General features: G+C 48.9%; 1 pseudogene; it reads right to left on the bottom strand.

The window, feature by feature from the left end:
* Positions 1-19,989: 19,989 nt before the first annotated feature.
* LOC149352052 (uncharacterized) lies at positions 19,990-20,706 on the bottom strand (annotated as a pseudogene).
* Between the last annotated feature and the right edge of the window lie 1,574 nt (positions 20,707-22,280).

The raw sequence follows: 22,280 nt of genomic DNA on the forward strand, positions 1-22,280 counted from the left end.
CGACTGCTCGCGGCTTGACCCTCTTTTGGCCATCCTGTCAAGTTATTGTATACCCCCGGCACTCCCTCCTTGTTCTTGGCCGCGGCATACTCGCTTTCGGTCTCTCCCTCGCCCTCGTTCTCGCAATCTCCTCCGAGGGAAATGCGGCGCGCTACTTGGTATAGAGAAGAGGCACCTCGAATCATGCCAGAAAGCGGGCAGCAGCGTCGGCGGCCAGTGTAACGAGATCATGTTTTACATATTTGGCGCCCGCGCTATGCGCCGCCGACTGCGGCGCACGAGGCCGCCGCCGTGCGCTGCCGAATCCCGGCGGAAGCGTTGCCCTCGGACCACTTTCTCGTTCGGGTTGCGCTCCACTTCGTACGGCGACGACACACAGCGCGCCGATACGTTTTCGTTGATGAACGAGGTTCCGCAGGAAGAGAATGGCGGCATTAAGACGTGAGCAGGGTGGACACGGAGAGGGTGCTCCGGATGTCTCGACCCCTCCACCCTGTCCTCCTCTTCTCGAGTGTCGCAAGTGGCCCCTGCTTTCCGCCCTCAAGGGGTACCGGGCTGCCTTGGTGCCGCACATCACATGGGTGGACCCCCTCACAAGAACTTCAGTCCCCGTTAGGCCTTGTAAAGTAAACGCGTTAGCTTCATTTAAGGAGCGATTCATCTTTGCGTGTCAAACTCGAGGGATGGGCTGCGATGTACGCCGTTGCAGAGACCTCGATAATAATTTCGATCACTGGACCTTTCCTACCAAGTCCAGGTACACGACCGCTTTTGCATTTCACCTCACTTGGCCCCGCCGCTGCTCAGTGGTTAAGGCGTTCGGCTACTGGCCCGAAAGACGCGGGTTCGATCCCGGCCGCGGCGGCCGAATTTCGATGGAGGCGAAATTCTAGAGTCCCGCGTACTGTGCGATGTCAGTGCACGGTAAAGTACCCCAGGTGGTCGAAATTTCCGGAGCCCTTCACTACGGCGCCCTCATAGCCTGAGTTGCTTTGGGACGTTAAACTCCAATAAACCAATAAACCAATTTAACCTCACTTAAATTGGGCCGCCGCGGCTGGGATCGAACTTGTGCCTTCTCTAGCAGAACACCATAGCCGCTTATGCCCCGCAGCTGAGCGGCTTGTAGAAATCGTATTCCTCTTCGCACCTATTCCTACGGCACTTAATAGCAAAATTTGCAAACTGCTGCTGTTGCGTTACAAAAGCACCCAGACATATGAGAATCTAGACAGCGCAGGGATCACGACTGCCGAGTACAGTGTTACGGTGCACGCAGCTCTCATAAACCATGTGCCTGCAGATTCTCGCTGAACAAGTAACCCCAAACGAGCATTTCGCTGCGTTGCCACACATTTTACCGCTGTCAGCTTTCGCTTTGTGAGAGATGAAATTTTATTTTGTCTCACATGCATACAAATGGTGCACTCATAATGACTCTGGAAATTGAACGACATCAATTTCAAGCCATTTCGACCACTGTTTTTGTACAGTAAGGTGTACACATTTTTATTAACGACTTCGTAAAATTACCTCTGATGTGGTACGTGTCCGTGCGGCAGTCCTTTCGACGTGTTAAAGAACTGGCATTAAAACTGAAAATTGCTGCAAAAAGGATTATTAGGCAGTTGGCGGATAAAAAAGGAACAAAAGCTCAAAAATTTCTCAAACATTTTTTCCCACAAAAATTTTACGCGTCGAACTGTGCACCCGCGCTTGTAAAAACACACACAACACCACGGAGACCCATTTGCGAAACGTGAAAACGCGCTGAATGGTTTGTTGGATAGTTCTGTTATTTTCACACGGAAAATTTTGGTACGTAGGTGCACCGTTTTCCGTTTGCCGGCGCTTGAAGCAAATGGGACGCATGTGGCCTGCTATCCTACGAAGGGTTACGCAGCCACCAAATATGTCCATGTATTCACGACTAGCACACATCTGCAGTTTTCTGCGATTTCCATCTGCTAAATATTAAAAAAAAATGCATTTATGTCGTCAACGACACTAGATGTAAGCAAGAAATGCATGGAAAGGAGTAACACATTCTATTGTCAGATAAAACTCAAGAAAGAAGCGCCAAACGCCCCTCAAAAGTAGCCCTCCAGACAATGGCGTCGGTCGATTGTCACGACACCGCGGTTAATCCCATTTCACGGAGGACGCTGCCAGCTACCTGCATTGTAACACTAGGGGGTTAACCACAACGACATGACAAATGGTCCTTGCCACTGCCTGGAGGGCCTTCTTTGAGGTTCATTCGACGCTGAATTCATGAGTTGTGCCCGACTACAGGACAGCCCATAGATGTCGGTAGCCGCACTCTTTGAATGGGTACCGGCCATTTCCCTTGGATGCTGGACTTGCCGCCATTTCGCGCTGTTCTGTTCTTCGAGCTGGGAAGCATGCTTGGTGTACAAGTAATACCTGGCTGCTTTCGCGGCTTGAGGAGTCACCACTTGTTCCCTTCTAACTGGGCAGCGCGCTCAGCGCACTTTGCTGCTTTTGCTGCTTGACCCGCCGCAGCACTGTGCCACTGTTCTCTGGTCCTAGCAACGTGTTCGACGCCTTTTCAGCTTCCTGTGCGACCGCATAAAACTGGCACTGCTTGACTCTACCAGCTACATTGCACTACCAAGGTACAAGCACGACTGCTGACGAGCATTTCGAAGCTCATTATAATGATGACGATCATCGTCATCATCCATTCCCTTCAGCCTTGCCTCGGGGTCACGGGCGCGGTACATCGCCTGTGCTTTCGCGCACAACTATACAAGCATCCCCTAAGTGGCGCCATCTGCTGCACGCAGGCCGGTTTAGTCGCTAACTATCCATAGCGTGAATCGTTGCGGAGATGGCCGAGTAGTCTGAGGTGTCGAGCAGAGAAGCTATGGTTGGGTGCAGCTCAGGAACGAAAAAGTGACGACGGTGGACGCGAATGCGGCAGGCTTTCTTGTAGCATCTGGCGCTGCAGACGGCAGTTTCATCGAAGCGGCTTAATCTTGCACGCTCCCGATGCCCGTAACAGCGCTCTGTGGCGAGAAGTCACGACGGCGACACTAAGCGCAACTGCCCAGAGAACACAGCTGCGGTTCTGTTCCCACTGCTGCAACGATAAACACCGCAAAGAACGCGCAATTTCAGTTGCTGGTCAAGAGTGAGTCACGTGCGAGAAATAACGCAACATCATCGTGCAAAATACGACAGTGTATATAGGCACCGACAAATGGTTCAACTATACAGGGGAGGTTTACTAGACATTCTGGGACACGCAGAGCAGCAGCACATCAGGGAGCTCGAGAGAAGGAAGACAAAAACCGCTAGACTCTAGCATGTACAAGGCTAGCCAGGTGTCAGATAATATCGTTCGGCCACGTGACGGCGCCACCGGAGTCGTTAGTAGCGCGGCTTTAATACGCCATCTCTGAAGGGCGTCGACTCGGCGCCGCACTTGAATTCCGATCAGTGGTAAGTAAAACGAGAAAGAACGTCGTAACTGTCTGGCGCCAGGTGTATACACAAGTAAGATGTTTAATGGGCGTGGTACGGATTCATCCTGGTGACGTGAACAACTTCGGACGTCGGACGTCCAGACGAGAGCGCAGTTTCTGGGAGAGAACTTCGGAGTTTACCTCGCTGAGTTGGCGGAGCACCTCTATTGGCGAAGAAACTTTTCAGAGCGCTCTCGCACGCGGATTGGGCTCCACACCCAGATTTCTTCACCATATTGGTAACTCACATCTCTATGGCGAAGGTTATAGCGGTGAGCGTCGTTTACTTGCTGCTGCCAGATTCGCTGTCGAGCGAGTTGGCGGGCGGCCTCGGTGTGACTAACGGATTGGTCAGCACCCGAAAGAGAGGTGTTAGCACTACTTGGACGCAGCATTGTGTCCAGCATGGAAATAGCTTCGTGACCATGTACTAAACGAAACGGAGTAAAGCGCGTAGTTTCTTGGATCGCAGTGTTATATGCAAAGGTGACGTAAGGGAGTACTGTGTCCCAATTCCGATGATTCTCATCGGCATACATTGAAATCATGTCTGCGATCTTCTCATTGAGCCGTTCAGTGAGTCCATTCGTTTGAGGATGGTAAGCGGTTGTTTTTCGGTGACCTCTACCGCTGGTCGATGTGAACGCTGTTCTTCTTTTAGTTAAAACGATCGTGGGTGCAACGTAAGCACAATGTCTTGAATGAAGAAGGTCGCAATTTCAGCAGCGGTACTACGGTAAAAAGCCTTTGTCACACAGTGTTGGCTGAGATAGTCGGTGGCCACCACAATGTAACGGTTGCTCCACGCTGACTTGTTGGAAGGGGCTTGTGGCGGATCAATAGGTTGCAATAGTTCGGCTGGATTCGTCGGTTGCGTTTTGCGGCGTTGTCATTCGCGGCAAGTTCTGGCGTAACGCTTCACAACTGCAGCAAGTATAGGCCAATAATATTTTTGCACTTGCGTGCCAGTGTTAGGGGAAAACCCAGGTGGCCAGAAGAAGGATCATCGTGGTACGCCTGCACGATTTCGTCGCGAAGACCTTAGGTACGACGAGCTGATAGACAGCTTCCGTCGGGCCGTAGTTCTACATAACGCCGTGTCGTAAACAGAACGACGAAAGTCCATGCGAGGAGACTCGGGAGGCGGGTGGGGGGGTGGGGGGGGGGGGGGGGTGATTGAGCGCCTACTTCAGATACTCTATGAGAGGTCGTAGTTCACTGCCGACCCTTTGTTGTTGAATTAGAATGGCCGTGGAGGAGATAGTACCAAGAAAAATAGAATCATCACCGGACTCTGCTCCGTTGTCCCGGATAGGAGCACGGGACAGACAGTCAGCATCACTGCTTCCTTGATATATAGAAGATTGTGTCATCGAATCCTTGCAGTCGAAGGCTCCAGCGTGCAAGCCGCCCCGAGGGACCTTTGAGGATCGCCAACCAACACAAGGAGTGGTAGTCGCTGACGACTCGGAAAGGGCGGCCATACAAATATGGGCGAAATTTTCGTCACTTCCCACACAATAGCTAGGCATTCCTTCTCGATGGTGGCATAGTTCGCCTCAGATCGTGGTAAGGTGCGGCTTGCGTAAGCGATTACGCGTTCGAGACCATCCTGCCACTCTGCAAGGACCGCACCGAGGCCGACGTTGCTTGCGTCTGTGTGCAGATTTGTGTCGGCTGATAAGCACTTTGGAGACGAGTTCGGCGATCTTCGAAGCCCTGTAGCTGCTCCTGGCCCCAGAAGAACAGTTCTGCATCTTTCGTGAGGCGGGTTAGGGGCTCAGCTATCTGGGAGAAGGTCTGCAAAAAACGCTCATAATAGGCGCTGAGATCAAGAAAGCGGCGCAGGTTTCTCTTATCGGTTGGGATGGGGAAAGCATCGAGCGCGGCTGTTTTATCGGCGTCTGGGCTAGCGCCCTCAGCGCTCACAATATGGCCTGGAAACTTCAGCTCTGCGAAAGCGGAGTGACACTTTTCGGGCTTTGGGGTGAGACAGGCCGAACGAATTGCTTCCAAAACAGCGCGCAGGTGCTTTAGGAGCTCCTCGAACGTGTCGGATTAAATAATAATGTCATCCAGGTACACGTAGCAGGTTTACCATTTAAGATCGGAAAGCACGGTGTCTATCATCCGCTGGAAGGTTGTAGGAGGCAGCACAGGCCGAAAAGGAGCGCCGGGAGTTCGTACAAGCCGTCCGGGGTAATAAAGGCGGTCTTCTCCCGGTCGCGTTCGTCCACAACAGGCGACGCCCATGGGCTCGTCAACTGCAGTATCACGTCGTCCTGGAGCATTTCTTGAACTTGCCGGCGAATGCCCTCAGTACCTTCGAAGAGACCCGGTAAAACGGCTGACATGACGGAGCCTGGCTTTCGTCGACAATAATTCGGTGCTTTTTGAGCAGTGCCCGTCTAACCTTGGAAGTTGAAGCAAAACAGTCGCGAAAAGAGTAGATAAGGCTCTCCAGGCAGCGTTTTTTATTAGTCGGGAGGTTCGGGTTCACGTCGGTTTTCATGGGATCGCTCGGTTTGTCTACTCATTCTGTAGTTTTGGACAACGCGTGCAGTCCCGCGCATTCGCCGAACTCTTCGAAATACGCAGCAGCTGTTTCGCTCGTCAAACATTGAGGCTCGCAATAAAAAATCGCTACCAAAGTTCGGTTTGCCTATTGTTGTGTTCAATCAGTCTGCGAGCTACACAGACTTGTCGACCCAGGAGCAGCGACAAGTTGGCTTGAGCGATCCCACGAGTACAGTAGCTACTCGTGGCATCTACGGTAACAAACATGCTGGGTTTTGGCGGGATCAATACGTGATCGTCAAAAACGCACAACTTAGTCCTGCGTGGCTCGGTATCGTCGTCAACAGTGCGCTGGGTGGAAAAGGACACGATTAGCTCCTGAAGGTTGATGACGGCACCGTACTCCCGAAACAAATCCAAACAGAGTATTAGGTCTTTGGAGCACCCGAGTAGCACAGCAAAGCAGCCAGAAAAAGTAACACCGCGGATCTGTATTCAAGAGGTGCAGACGTCAATTAGTGTCACCACCTGGCCACCGGCTGTGTGGATCTGACGTCCAGACCAAGGGGTAAGAAATTTACTGGGGGTCGTGGCTGACCAGCTGATCATTAAAGAAAATCAGCGCTGGTATCTTCGACTGCAGTCACGTCATGGTTGTCAGCGGTTACCGTAATTTCGGCGGAAACAAGTCTGTCACAGTGCGTCGTTGAGGTCGTCGGGTCAGGTCGTCGTCGGTCGGACCAGCGCGGCGAATCGTCGGGCGAAGATTCTTGACTCCGTCCAGTAACGGCGTCTCTACACCCGCAGGACGCCGTCTTCAGTTTTCCCGATACGGGGACGTGCCTCCGAACTGGCCAGAGGACGAAGGAGGGCTGGGAAAAGAGAACCGCCTTGGAGATGGCGATCGGAACTGGCGTCGCTGCGAGGTCGAGGGCTGCACGTTAGAGGCAAGGTACTGCTCGTTATCCAGCGGGCGTTCATCGTAACGCGGTAGAGGTGCATCAGGTGAGAACCCCCTTAAACTCATTCTTCGGTAGGGCAGTTGCGGAGGATGTGGCCGGGCTCCCCGCAGTGGTAGCAGCGTAGCCGATTGTTAGGCGTACCCCACACGTTCCCTTTACTGATGATGGGCCTGGACTCCTGCGGCACAATCGGTACAGCTGCGATGGGTACCGCATAGAAGGCACCGGAGCGACAGGGAAAAGGCACGAGTCTCTGACCCAGAGCTTCATAGTCCATCGCTAGGGTCATCACGTTGGGTTTCGGCTATGGAACTAGTGGTGGCTGCATCATTTAACGGATTTCATCTCTGAGGACTTCCGCTACGGCAGCGACGCTTGCCTCTGGAGCTTCGAAGCTAAGGTTCTCCAGTTTTTCGTGAACGATGTTCCTCACAAGCTCCCGAAGCTCCTCGGCGGGCAGCGACGTACCGTGCACAAAAATTAACGGGTAGCATTTTCTCACTTTCCAAATATATAGGGATGCCAACAGTCACAGAAACCAAGGAGCATAGGGGATGTTTTTTGTTCCTGTTCATCAATGTAATACGAATAGGGTAACTGTTTATCTTTTTTAAAGGTAACTGATTCGAAAGAAGAAGAAAAAACAACCACATGCGGGCGGTAGGATCCGAATCGACGACCTACGAATTTCGCGTCCGGTGCTCGACCAACTGAACTACGGAGACGGCTGTACAATGTTCTGTTTTGGAGGCATTTATGTGTAGTGTACAGCTTATCGCACAGCTTCTACCCCCGCAGTTCGTCACATTCCTACGTGGCGCTCGTGGTAATACAGGACGTACTACACTACATCCGCCGCTATGAAAGAGAATGGCGTATGTGAACACACTCAAGGTTCGGTAACACTACACATAAATAGCCCCGAAAGCAGAACTGACAGCCGTCTCCGTAGCTGAGTTGGTAAAGCACCGGACGCGAAATGCGGAGGTCGTGGGTTCGGGTACCACCGGCGGCATGTGGTTGCTTTTCTTCTTCTTTCTGATCAGTTATCTTTAAAAAGAAATAATTGCCTTGTTCATATCCCATTGATCAGCAGAAAAAAAACCCCAATGCTCCTTGTTTTCTGTGACTGTTGGCATCCGTCATGTACGTTATAACGAGCACCTCTTTTCCCTCCCCTTGTCTGCCCAAATATATACGTATACGATATCCTTGGCGAGGCTTCTCTCGGTATTTTTTAAGCAAACTTTTCACCAGTATAAGAACTTAACATATCAGATTAATTCCGCGTGTATTGCTTTTATGCCAGAAGCACACCCTTCAGGATACCACTGAAAGCTCCTCTGAGAGACGTTCTCAAAACTGAATCAGCGTTCGCATAGCTGCAAGCCCCGACGTCGGCCTGATTGGCGTTCATGTTGTCGCGGTGTGGAAATCAAAGTGGCCCAAGTTCTTGATTGAAATTATCTTTTACCTTTTACCTAAATTGTTCGTGAGGACTCTCTCCAAGGCGGTGGGCACATTACCGCGGTTTCATTGCATTATTATAGGACCATGCAGTGCATGCGGTAAACTACAGAGCAACGAAGCTCAACTACGAAGTGCATGTAACAAGCTGCACAGTAACTGCTTATGCGTCCAATTCCTCAATAGCGTTTGTGTGCTGCATCTGCTGCGCAGCGCCGGCGTGTGTAGACAACGTGAAAATTTGCCGCCCGTGCGTCGTTCGAACCCGGTAGCCATGGCTCGCGGTGCGCCGGCTGCACACCCCGGAATACCATGCTGCTGGTAGCGCCTGGGATTCTTGCCATGTAGAAATTGCCCCTTCGAGCTTCGTAGTCTCCAAAGAGTGTTACGAAAATAGTCGACTATTCGACAAAATGACATCCTATGGCAACGCCTTAAGTCAGTGTGCCACAGGCGCTTCAGTAGCGGTGGTAATTAAAAGGGGGGTGGGGGATGAGCTTCTTCTGAAGGATCACCCGGAGTATAGCACTGAAAGCATCAACTGAGTCTGTTTCAAAAGCCCTATACATTGTGGGAGTGGAACAAAGCTTGGTATCACTGTACAGTTTTTCGCGAAGGCGGAGGCGTTTATCATCACTCCAGAGCTCCACCAGCCGTGAGACAACTTGTCGCACGAAAGAAAGAGCGTACAAATATTATAGATTTTAGAATCTACGATTTGAGAATATAACATTGAAAGTCCCAAGCTATAGCCCATGAGCAGTTTTTATCCACGTAATATTTTGCTACATGTTTTACATAATGTACAGCCCTCCTTGGATGAAAACAAAGTTGTAAAAACTCCAAACGCTCCGGTCATTTTCCAACTGCACGAAACAACGAGGAAAGACTAAGGACACCCATATGCACAGCGCTTGTGTTCCGTCTGGCACCTCTTAGCTATCGTGGTTCGGTGCTATTGTTAGGAGACTGGAAATTAGGTCAGTATGTGCGATGCCCTGTCAAGGTCGTTGTATTTCTTACTGCTGCCACAAACCTCGGTTGTGGTCTCACCGTTCTCCGCCGGCAAGCCAGGACATGCCATCTTTTCTGAGAGCGTGAATAGACTAGAAAAAAAAAGTACTCCGAGATGACTGCTTTTACGAATACCAATCGGCGTGTACCATAAATGCCGCACAAATATTTGTAAGTTGTACCATATTCCATAACTTCATAAGTTGAAGCGTTGTCTGAACCCGTGAGATCGAAAGCACATCGGCATGCTGTAAAGAGCAAACCGTTTTTAATAGAGCGGACAGACGATCCGAAAACAAAATACCGTATTTACTCGATCGGCACTTTTCCTTTCTGAGCTTTGCCCGGGTGCGCGCTTTACACGAGTCAGGTATTCATGCGTCATAGAATACTTGTGGAAGCAGTGTAGTGGTGCTGCGACTTCTGCACAGGATAATGCAACGGCTGGTGACCAATTACAAACACTTTTATGTGCTATTCCTCGTCGCTTTCGCTCTCGTTTCTGTCGCGCGCTTCCAGAGACGGCCATCTTCTGTGCCGTCCATGGCGTTAGAAATATTGGTCACCTTATAGTTCTTTGAGACCTTGTCGACCAACAACGAACGCCACGCGTTCATGATATGTTCTTCGCGATTCTGAAGTGTCTTCCGTTTCTGTACTGCAAGTACCTGGGCATTACTTTAACTCATACCCTAACGTGGTCTTCACATATCACGAACGTCGGTTATGTCGCTAACCACCCCCTTGGCTTTTTACGTCGCAATCATCATTTTGCTAACCCGTCCATCGAATTATTAGCATACCTAACTTTTGTCCGCCTTAAATAAGAATTCGCTCCAGCAGTATGTGGCCCTCATCAGTATAACCTCTCCCAAACCCTAGAAAAAAAAAATACAAATCGCGCTATCCATTTCATTTATTCATATTACTCATATTACACTAGTATGTATGTTTTAAAATCATCAGCCTCCTTACCTTTTCTTGAAACGCGAAGAAAAATATTTCGATTGTGCCCCTTCCGTAAGTTTAATCATTCATCTTTAGGGCGCATCACTTGTATCACCAGGTCAACATCTCTCCAGCCGAATTGATCATCCCAAGCCCATCTACCCTCCCCCTGCGAGAACTACTGCTCTTCTTTGATCATTTTTTTTGTTAAATCTTCACGCAACCGCAGCGATCTACTGTCGGAAGATGCATACCTTATCAACCCCATTAAATTCAAGAAAATGATCGATGCCATCGTCTTGTAACTGTCATGCCCATCCCCCATGTCATGCTCCATAGCCCGGGCCTTTGAGAAATATTAATAAAAAAGAACTGGATCGTGACGGTTCTAGTTTTTTTTTTGTTTGCCCCAAATTTCTGCGTTCCAAAGTAGGGGTGCAGGCCTTACAAGGGGGTGGGCTTTACAGTGGTAAATTGTGATGCGCCACCAGCGCCCTTCAGCACTAGCGGCGGCCTGACGCTCTCTTAGGAGAGAGACGGAAGGAGAGGAAAAAAAGGAGAGACGCGGGGCGTGGCGCAAGCGGCTTCTTGAACCCGCTTCTTGAACGGCTTCTTGAACCCGGGTGACCAGGCCTGGGGAAGCTGTCCTCGCCTAGTTCAGGGCAACCAGGAGCCTGCTGTTTCCTGTCTCCCGCCTGCCTCTTGCTGCCTCGGAGAGCGGGCGCCGTGCTGGGCACAGGCAGGTGCTGCCTGCCCGGAGATCCTGCCGGTCTTGCTGTCGGATTGTGCCTGCCGTCCCGTGGCTTGGACCCCCTGCTGTGAAAGGGTGCCTTCCTGGCCGTGCCCGGGTGTCCAGACCTTGGCGGTCGTCTCCTTTCTGGTGCGTCGTCAGGGCCACTGGTGCTGGTGCTCCGCGCCCGACTTCCGGCCGCAGGGAGAACAGCCCTGCGGAGGTACTTGGCCCCGGCGCCTTTCTGGCGACGGGCAGCGCAATCTCACACCGGAGCCACCCCTCGACCTTCGTCCGCACAGCTCCATACCCATCAGTGACTGCTCTCCCGTATTAAGTAAAACCTTTTTTGTTACATCTACGGACGTGCTCGGTCTGGGAAGATTTTTCTGGATCCTCCGGGGCCCCACCTCGGAGGACGCTCGAACCTGCTGGGGGCCTTTTCCCCTCACATAAATACGGTATATTGCTGCTCAGTACGGGATCTTTAGGCGAAAGCAGGTGTATGCTCTGCAGTGGAGTGGGAGTAATGGGCGAAAGGCCGCAGCTCCCACAGCTGCGTGCATGCTGTCTGGCAAAGTGCGCGAGAACCACTGACTCGCGGAACCTGTCGCCTCGCGCTCGCAGCTTGCCGCTCTGCCAGTGCATTGCATGGTAAGGAGCTCTGCGCAACATCCGGCGGTGTAGCAGTGTTCAGGCGTAAAGAAAAACCTAATAGATTACCCGGGTGGAAACTCATCTTATAGCGCGTATACATACATGTGCATCGTCTTGGACGCTGTATGTGGCTCACTGAGTTATTACATCATCATCTCACATCTACACTCTTTACTTCTTTCTTTTGTTATCGTCCCCGTTTCCGTCATGTGGAGTAGAAGCCAAGAGGAACGAACCTGCTGCCAACCTCTACAACCTGCCTGTCATTAAAAACTTTTCTCTTTCTAATTGTAGTCCCAAAACGCTTTCTCTTCGCGAAGTTTTAAACAATACACACGCGTTGTGCCTTACATTTCGAAGGAATCAGCACGCGACTAATGGACGCAACAAGTGAAGTCAGGGCTTCTGGCAGTACAACCACAAGAATCCGATTATCCATATCGTGCCCTAAAGTCTGCGTACTGCGACATGCTGCGCGTGCGATTATGAGATTATATTGCGTAAAGAGTAAGAGAGAACAACCAAAGAAGAGCAGCAGCAACCAGGAATCAGTCGGCAAGCAAGCAGGAGCGGCCCCGATAGTGCTTCGCAAAAAAAGATCACAGCTGGCGCTGGAGTCACCACTCACAAGCCGTATATTACTACACGACTGCACATTACAACAAAACTATACGTTTTATTCATGTCGAGACATTCTGGAAACTTCTTAGACGGTCTAGTACACAACTGTTCATGCATGAGCTGCAAATACAGGTAGCTGTTGCTTATTTTGCATGCACCAGAAAACAGATATATTCTCGCTAAAGCAGGAACGTATTTACAGACGCGTTACTCTTGGCAAGCGCATGTCATTGGCTTCTGCCGCACCTTATTTGGCACGGAGAGCAAGAAGGGTGTCCCCCTATTCTCCCATCCCTCAAGTGGTCGGCGCTGCGGAACTATCGCCGCAAACGTCGCAAGTTTTTCCCACTACAACTACCGTTGCAAAGCAACGCTCATCTGAACGGCCTACTTTCTTGACCTTGCGCGACATCAGGCACTCGCAAAACGTAAGTGGCCTGTAATATTATAAGTAAGATTGCATAAGGGAAAGCAGCGTCCCTTGTAAATGTGCATTAAATTGGTCTTTATTTGCGGATAGCAGAACGTCAACGGCAACATGAACAGCGAGAAATTTCCCATTAAAAGCTGCCCGGTGGGTTAGTTACTACTGCAACATAGACGTTTCTGTCCCTCTGCGGATGCAAGAGGCTTTGATGATGGTGCCTGCATCGTCTGGATAACATCAATGTTTGCTATTCCCGTCGTTATGTTATGAAGGCAGAGCAAAAACTCCTCGAGAACTCGACAATCTAGCGCAGAGGCGGCCGAAAATGATAGCGTAGTACATCAGACAGGAATAAAAAATATAACATCCCGTATCGAATAAACAGAAAAGTAGACCCGCGTTCGCATACCGCAACCCGCGCAGCAAAGCCGGCCGTGCTCTGCGTGAAAGTCGATTAGACAGCGACCGCCGCACGTTGTCGACCGACACTTTCTCGCCGCGCCATTCAATCGGCCGTCGCGCCGCACCTCCATCGAGGAGCGAACGAGAAGTGCCGGAAGTGTCGAAGCATTGCGTGGCGGCGCGTTCGCGGCTCCCCTCTCCTAGTCTGGTGCGCTTGCGGCATGGATTTTGCGATTTTTATCTGCACGCGATATACAGCTCGGGTCGTGATTGACAAAGTTCAGAATAACCTACGGTGGAACAGACGCTTCCGGGAGCCCCGCCACCTCCTCGAGGAAAAAATGGAGCTCGTTGCGAAGCAGACGAAAGCGCGCAGCATACACAAACAGGGGGCGCACTGCGGTGACTTTTATAGCCAGGTGAGGAGGAGAGAAGGTGGGTGAAAACAGTTTACCCAGGTTCCTACTGACCCGGCATAGGACCCCTCTTCTGTTGTTGGACAAAAGCACGCCACGGGTTCGTGTCACTAAATAGGCTGCGCGTGGCGGAGATGCTCTTGTAAGGAGAGTTAATGCGAAAATACTGCGCTAACCTTACGAGAGGAGGTTGCGAAGCGCTGCTATACACTAAGAGGTCTAATGAACTTAAGAGTTTCGACTAGATTAAATGCAAGAAATATGCTACAAGGGAAGTTCTGTAGTCACTCGTGTTCCGGTTTTCCCTTCCCAGACATCTGCAATTCACAGGAGGGAAACGCACCTTCGCCATTTTGCTGCGGAAATCAGTGTCCTGGAATTCACGTGTACACGAATAGCCCGTATACGAACAACTAATCTGCTCATAGGGATCGCCCGCAACGCTACCCTTGAAAATGCCGACGCCAACGCTGTCATTTCTGCTCTGTAGAAGTTTTATGCGCGTGTCCCAACAACGCCGCATCAAAGCTTTCAGTTTAAGCGCGCTAACAGACGCGGGACAGGGCAGGCTTCTCTGTGCTTGTCTGTCTCGCGTCTTGGTCTGTACCCTGTCTGTTAGCGCCTGAACTTATCTCGGACAGACGTGGAGGGGGGGCGCCCGGGTTGGGGTTGAGGTGGGGGGGGAGGAGAGGGAGGTGATAGCTGACGAGCAGTCGCGCACCGCGGAGCCTGAAGGCAGCGTTCTTGACTCCTCGACCTCGATCTCTCTTGCAACAGCGAACCACGGACGTGTAAGCTTTTCAGCGACTGTTCAGAGCGAGCTCAAAAGTTTTTGAGTGAAATGCACCCGCAACACTAATCTTTGACGGGGTTATGCGAGGCAAAAATAATTTTTAACCAAGAACCAACTTACTGAATCATTGTTCTAGTCGATTCTCAAAAGAACCTGTCCAGAAATTGCGTTGAGACTTTCACAAAAGCACTTATACCATAAAAAGGAGGGCAGCCCTTGATGCTGACAATATTTACTTTAATTGCCATAAATTTAACAAATTCCTTCCACAACTGAATTCTACCTTTCCAAACTCATCTGTCAAGTAGAAATGAGTAAAATGTTTGGTATCTTCAGAACGACAGCTTTGCTAGTTACGTAGACTTCCTTTTCCCTTCGCGAATTTTTAATGTCTTATTTAACTGCCCGAGAAAAAAATAGTTTGAAGCAGGTGATATAGCGCTAATATAAGCGCTAATATATAACAACCCTTAAAATTTTATTAAAATCAGAAAACTCGTTCAAACTTCCATCGTTTATCTTCACATTCCCCTCAAATCTTTATTCGCGGTAAGGCAAAATCTCAACAGTGCTAGTTTCCACACGCCTTCTGCTCTCTGCAGTATCTGGCGAAATTGTCTCTTGTTTGTTAAAGTTGGCGGCGGTCATTTGTGGCGTATCAGAACGCTCTGAGGGCAGTTGAACGAACTCTTGCTGAAATACTGTGCTTGGAAGTTCGCCGTGAGATTACACATACGCCGCAAATTTCAAGTGATTGTAGTTCAGCAGTATATTCCGTACAACTGGCTGCACAGTGTTCTGGATTAATGCTGTTAAAATTTCGTTAACAGTGCGGCAAAAGTTATTGTACTCGGGCGATATTTGCCGATGCTCATTTTTCATGTCTGCTACAAACTATCACATGTACTTTATGCCTTTCTCTGACATAGTTTAAGGAACCAGTGGTAAGGAAATAACGTTGCACCTGTCCTTATCGCACTAAATGCAGTTCGACTGCAATAAGTTGTAGCAATGCAAAGTTAGCGAGCATGGCCAGCAAACGCATGAGAGACGTTGAGGATGAAGATGAGAGCTTTTACACTTTTCGCACTCCAGGTCATTCCGAAAAAGGGCCTGCAAGCGTTCATTTATTGCTTCTTTTACAAACTGTAACCTGGCGGCTCTCTTTCGTCTCCGCAAGACAACCCCAAACTTGAGCAGTAATGGCAAAGCATGGTTTGGCCGTGCCCTTTATTCGAATACTCGAATGTTATCAGCCCAGAAGTACCCTAAGTAAGGCGCGATCTTATAGCCAGCCTTAATAAAGCATTCAGTGTCTTCAGCACTGCGCTATTTTTTCTTCAGATTCTTAGATCACGTCTAAACAGAAAGGTGCTGGAAGTGGAAAGGGAATGCGTCTAGTTAGTGCAGGTAGTGAGCCCTGTTCGCCACGATATCGCTGCCATCACTTGCCCTGCAACATTAATGACTGCTGTGAACGCCTGTACTTCGTAAAACCCACCCCTTATATAACACCCCGCAAGGGGTCTTTAAGAAAATTAAAGTGATGATGTGATCATGAGAGGGAAATAACTAGCAGAATAAGACTGGAGAGGAGCCCATATGGCAGGTCCCCTCAGATCATGAATGGCAGTTTACGGATATCCCTCAAGAGGAAAAGTATATAACAGCTGTATCTTACCGGTACTCACGTATGGAGCAGAAACGTGGAGTTCTCTTAACGAAAAGTGTTCAGCCTAAGTTAAGGACAACACCGCGAGCTGCGGAAAGAAAAATGATAGTTGTAACGTTAAATCAAATCAAATCAAATCAAATCAAATAAAATCAAAAATTTATTTTCAACATTGATACAATGTTGATGGCTTCCGTGACAAAAAGCTGTGAGGACAGCTAGACTAGGTCAGGGAACCATTTTGGCAGCAGCGACTTCATATACACTTCAATAATTCAAATACAAATGAAATTGGCAACAGAATACATGCATTGTCTTACTTACTGAGTACAATAGTTAAAATGCAAGTGAATATTGTAATGGAATACACGGACTTCATTCATCAACTTAACTACGCCACAAAAGAACAATGTGCCCTACAATAAAACTACGCAACAAACGAATAAAAATTAGTACCATAAAGCGTTTTACACATGAGATCCCGATGAGAAGGCAAACACACACACTCACTCTGTATGCCCAATTTCACAATTACCACTCAAAGAGACCGAAGACCGAAGAGACCGAAAGCCGGCAGAGTGGGTGAGGGAATAAGAGCGGGTTAATGACATCCTAGTCGAAATCAATAGGAAGAAATGGGCTTGGGCAGGGCATGTAGTGCGAAGCAAGATAACCGCTTAAGGGTAACGGAGTGGATTCCAAGAGAAGGGGAGCGTAGCAGGGGGAGGCAGAAAATTAGGTGGGCAGATGAGGTTAAGAGGTTAAGAAGTTGTGGCGGGAAGTTGTGGCCTCAGCTGGCAAAGGAAATGGTTAATTGGAGAGACCTTTGCCTCGCAGTGGGCGTAGTTAGGCTGACGATGATGATTCAACGGAAAGGAGTCGAATCGGAATAAGCAGTTGTCTAGCGAACTCTATTTTACAAAACGAAGTGCTCTGGAGGACAGCTCACTCCCTTTTTACTCCCATATAGGCGTATTTGCGTTTACAGTGTTGTAAGTTTTTAGCACTCGACACTCGCATCCATAAAAGGTTGCAGCGAGTTGCATTTCTGCGCAGTCACTGAAAGGCACACAGTTATAGCAACAACTTATCTCGACGCGATTAAGAGGTCGACGTGCTGTATACACCACCTCTTTCCGCAAATCTCGAAGACGCGTCACGCGCATCGCGAAGATTTGTGGGAACTAGTGGAAGAAGAGTATAGGGAGGAACAACATATTGGTATTCTGCAATAAAGTGCTACTGAAGGTATTTTTGAATTCGGAGAGCTTTGAGGGGTCGAAGATGTGAAACTTGCAGATAAAGCACGCGATGTCTTTTGTGCTAGCATTTAAAATAGTGACGTAATACAAAATTAAAACCGCGATGATGTTCATGCTTCTCCGCAGCACACAGTGCCAGACAGTGCGCCGCGTGATAACGTCAATGATGGCGGCGGTAATTTCCAGCACAGTAGCGCTTACCCAAAATAAGAAAAGAAACGCCACTAAACTCAAAGCCCTCGGAGCGCTTGGCGGCATTCTACAGGACATGGCCAGCGATGGGCGCAAGCAGCATGACTCTTAAAGCTGACCATTAGAGCTTCTCCTCGCTGCTTTGGCGCTGCAAGGAGAAGCCTGAAGATCACCGTGGTTTTAAAAGGGCTCTGAAACACCTTCCAACGAGATCCCATAAACTCGCTCAGTCACTGCGTTGTGTTGCCAAAACACCTGAGCTAATTAATACACTTCTACGTGCAGCAGAGAACCCACACTCACGTGCGAAAGTTGGCTAGCCCTTTCCGGCGACCTTTCATGCTCGCACCCTACTGGGTCGCACCGCTACTGCGTATACCAGTTCATAAATGGCTATCGGTTACATTCTTTCAAACGTCAGACAGCTACCATGGCAGCGGCCAAGGAGCGGCATAGCTCTGGCGGGTCAGGAAGCTCCGCCCCCGGCGATGAGGTCGACGGAGGAGCGCCGACCTTTCAGCGCGCAAAAAGTGATGAGAGGAGAGGGAAAGGCGCGAAGACGCTGAAATTCAAATTTTGACGACAGATAACTCAGCTTCTACAAAGCGCATCAAACAGAAAAAAAATTCTTGTTCGAGGATATTCATGAAGCCGTGCCCTTTAATATCACAGGCATAGCGCAACTTTATTAGAGCCCTTTTCAGAGCCTTTTTCAGAGCCCCTTCGATCGGCGATTATGTTACTATTCCAATTGATAGCAAAAAAAAATCTAAAGAGAATGTTTACTACATTCGAATGGGTGCGAAAGTACAGATTTTTGCTGCGTACAAGACGACGATGAGCGGACAGTGCCGCGGGACGAAGCACTCGCGCTAGGCCAGCTGCGAACAGACGAGTGAGTGAGTGAGTGAGTGAGTGAGTGAGTGAGTGAGTGAGTGATTAAGTGTGTAAGCGAGTGAGTGATTAAGTGAGTGAGCGAGTGAGTGAATGAGTGAGGGAGTGAGTGAGCGAGTGAGCGAGTGAGTGAGTGAGCGAGTGAGTGATTGAGTGAGTGAGTGATTAAGTGATTGAGTGAGTGAGTGAGTGAATGAGTGAGTGAGCGAGTGAGTGAGTAAGTGGTTGAGTGAGTGATTAAGTGAGTAAGCGAGTGAGTTATTAAGTGAGTGAGTGAGTGAGTGATTAAGTGAGTAAGCGAGTGAGTGATTAAGTGAGTGAGCGAGTGAGTGAATGAGTGAGCGAGTGAGTGAGCGAGTGAGCGAGTGAGTGAGTGAGCGAGTGAGTGATTGAGTGAGTGAATGATTAAGTGATTGAGTGAGTGAGTGAGTGAGTGAGTGAGTGAATGAGTGAGTGAGCGAGTGAGTGAGTAGTGATTGAGTGAGTAATTAAGTGAGTAAGCGAGTGAGTTATTAAGTGAGTGAGTGAGTGAGTGAGTGAGTGATTAAGTGAGTGAGCGAGTGAGTGAATGAGTGAGGGAGTGAATGAATGAGTGAGCGAGTGAGTGAGTAAGTGATTGAGTGAGTGATTAAGTGAGTAAGCGAGTGAGTTATTAAGTGAGTGAGTGAGTGATTAAGTAAGTGATTGAGTGAGTGATTAAGTGAGTAAGCGAGTGAGTTATTAAGTGAGTGAGTGAGTGAGTGAGTGAGTGAGTGAGTGATTAAGTGAGTAAGCGAGTGAGTGATTAAGTGAGTGAGCGAGTGAGTGAATGAGTGAGGGAGTGAATGAGTGAGTGAGCGAGTGAGTGAGTAAGTGATTGAGTGAGTGATTAAGTGAGTAAGCGAGTGAGTTATTAAGTGAGTGAGTGAGTGATTAAGTGAGTGAGCGAGTGAGTGAGTGAGTGAGTGAGTGAGTGAGTGAGTGAGTGAGGGAGTGAATGAGTGAGTGAGCGAGTGAGTGAGTAAGTGATTGAGTGAGTGATTAAGTGAGTAAGCGAGTGAGTTATTAAGTGAGTGAGTGAGTGAGTGAGTGAGTGAGTGATTAAGTGAGTGAGCGAGTGAGTAAATGAGTGAGGGAGTGAATGAGTGAGTGAGCGAGTGAGTGAGTAAGTGATTGAGTGAGTGATTAAGTGAGTAAGCGAGTGAGTTACTAAGTGAGTGAGTGAGTGAGCGAGTGTGTGAATGAGTGAAGGAGTGAATGAGTGAGTGAGCGAGTGAGTGAGTAAGTGATTGAGTGAGTGATTAAGTGAGTATGCGTGTGAGTTACTAAGTGAGTGAGTGAGTGAGTGATTAAGTGAGTGAGCGAGTGAGTGAATGAATGAGGGAGTGAATGAGTGAGTGAGCGAGTGAGTGAGTAAGTGATTGAGTGAGTGATTAAGTGAGTAAGCGAGTGAGTTATTAAGTGAGTGAGTGAGTGAGTGAGTGAGTGAGTGAGTGAGTGAGTGAGTGAGTGAGTGAGTGAGTGAGTGAGTGAGTGAGTGAAAAACTATTTTGGCAAAGGGCCTTCAGTCCAGGGCCTCAGCGGTCTTTGCCGTCCAGGCTTCGAACAGGGCAACGCAGCCTCCCACTGCTCCGGTGTTGGTGTGTTGTTTATTGGCGCTGCCTGTGTTTTTTGACAGGCCCATGTAACGTGGTGAAGCGTTTGGTGTACCCCGAATAGCGGGCATTTCTTCTCCTATGTTCGCGGTTAGATTTTGATGAGTAGACTCAGATTGGCGTATGTATTAGTCTGCAGTTGTCTCCAGCTAACCGAATGCTCTCTACTAAGGTCTCTGTGGGGAGGAGGGTAGGTCCTCCTGAGTGCGCTTTGGTGTTCTAAGATGGCTCCATACCGTCAAGTGACTGCGTCCAGTTCTCCGTCGTTGTGCGCCTTCCGGTTGGTGTATTCTCGGGCGTTGGCCTCGGCACGTTGGTTCAGTTTTACAGTCACATGGCCTGGTGTCCACGTGATGAAGCATCTCGCAAAGGTAATTTCTCTCGCCTTTAGTATGCAGATGGCTGCAGTGGATGTGCGTCCGCTTCTGTACCTTCTGCATGCTTGTTGTGGATCCGTAATTATTTGTGCAGTGGGCTCCTCACCCTGGTGGGAGATGGCGAGTGCGACTGCCGCTTCCTCAGCCTGGCGGACGTTCTTGCTTTTCATCGATGTGCATTTGATTTCCCTAAGGTGGTGATACCCATTTTGCTCGGTATTGGTACCCATCGGATTAGTGGTTACGCACTAGAAACACTTTGCATTCTCAAGCTTCATCCATTAGAATCCCTGAATATCCTCAACAGCCGAGAAAGCACTTCAGCTAAGCCACACTTCAGGAAAAAAAAAAGGCGCTTCATGCTTTCGTTCACTTTCACGAGTGTGAATGGAACCATTTCATTCTGTGACTATAATTTCCTGAACCCAGGTGTGAATTGCAGTTTTTTCTCGCGCGCTCCATGATTGAAAACTGTATTAAGGCGGGGGTCCCACGCTTCTGCGGCCACTGGCCATTTTACATAATGTTTGCGCCATCGCTGTAGTCCTTCAGCTCGTGATAGTAAAACAGGTTCTCGCTCTTAACAAGAACAATTTATTTACGTTTCAACGGTACGCTTTGTTAACAGGAATAACCGTGGGTACGAGCGCAGTGAGCAAAAAACTCAGGGCATAAAACAGTACTTTTGTTCGACTTGCCTCCTTGCGTCAAGTTTTTTTTAAACTGCTACACAAAAAAAAAGGGGGGGGGGGGGGTGCTTCTGCAACGTTTTTGGTATGCTAATCAAGGTATGCCCTGAGAGGTTTTTTTGACTTCAGTGAATAGTTATTTAAAACCGGCTCTCTAAAAACCGCCAAAAATTACTTAAATGACACACATTAGCGGCTCAATAGCTTCCCATCTAATTGACAAAACACATGCATATTTTGTACATTTGTGGAACGTGCATATTTCATTAAGAGCGCAGGATTACTTTTAGCTGCTCTTAGTGGTCCTATAGTTGTTGTTGTTTTTTTGTTAAATGCTAACCGTAGTCGCAGAAACGCGACCCACGGTGGTCTGGTGACAGTACCAGACCACCGTCGGTTGCGCTTTGGCGATTACCGTTAACTTTGACCAATGAAAACTAAAGAACTGTTGAGTGCAACTCAAAGAAATTGTGCGCAGTTAGCGAAATATGCACGTCACACAAATTTGCCAAATAGGCATGCGTTTTGTCAATTAGATCGGAAGTTAGTGAGCCGCTAATATGCATCATTTTCTTTTCACTTTTTTTCATCTTTTTCAGGGCACCGGCTCTAAATAACTACCCACTGGAGCCAAAAACCTCTCGGGACATACCTCGATGAACGTATCATTAAAACGCTGCAGGAACAGCTCTTTTTTGCTGCAGGATGTTTTTCAAAAAACTTGATGCAAGCAGGCAAGTCGAACAAAAGTATCGTTTCATGCGCAGCGTTTTTTGCTCACTGCACTCGTACCAAAATTATTGCTATTAACAACGCGCACTGTTGAAGCGTAAATGAATTTATCTTTCTAATGAGCTAAAACTTGTTTTTCTACCATAAGCGGAAGGACTACACCGATCTCCCAAACATTATGGAAAATGGCCAGTGGGCATACGAAAGCGTGGAACCGCGGCCTTCACCCGTTAACGCCCTGTGTCGCGATTTCGCCACTTGCCAAATGTACGCCGTGCACTCATTTCCACATAAAGCTTGGAGGACAATTTCGATGATACGTTCCCAGAAGCCAGCACTTTCTGATGGAAATATATGACGCCACTTTGCGGGAGCAGTGCAGA

This window comes from Amblyomma mixtum, chromosome 3 (assembly GCF_055824585.1).
Source record: "Amblyomma mixtum isolate Tamu chromosome 3, ASM5582458v1, whole genome shotgun sequence".
Lineage (NCBI taxonomy): Eukaryota > Metazoa > Arthropoda > Arachnida > Ixodida > Ixodidae > Amblyomma > Amblyomma mixtum.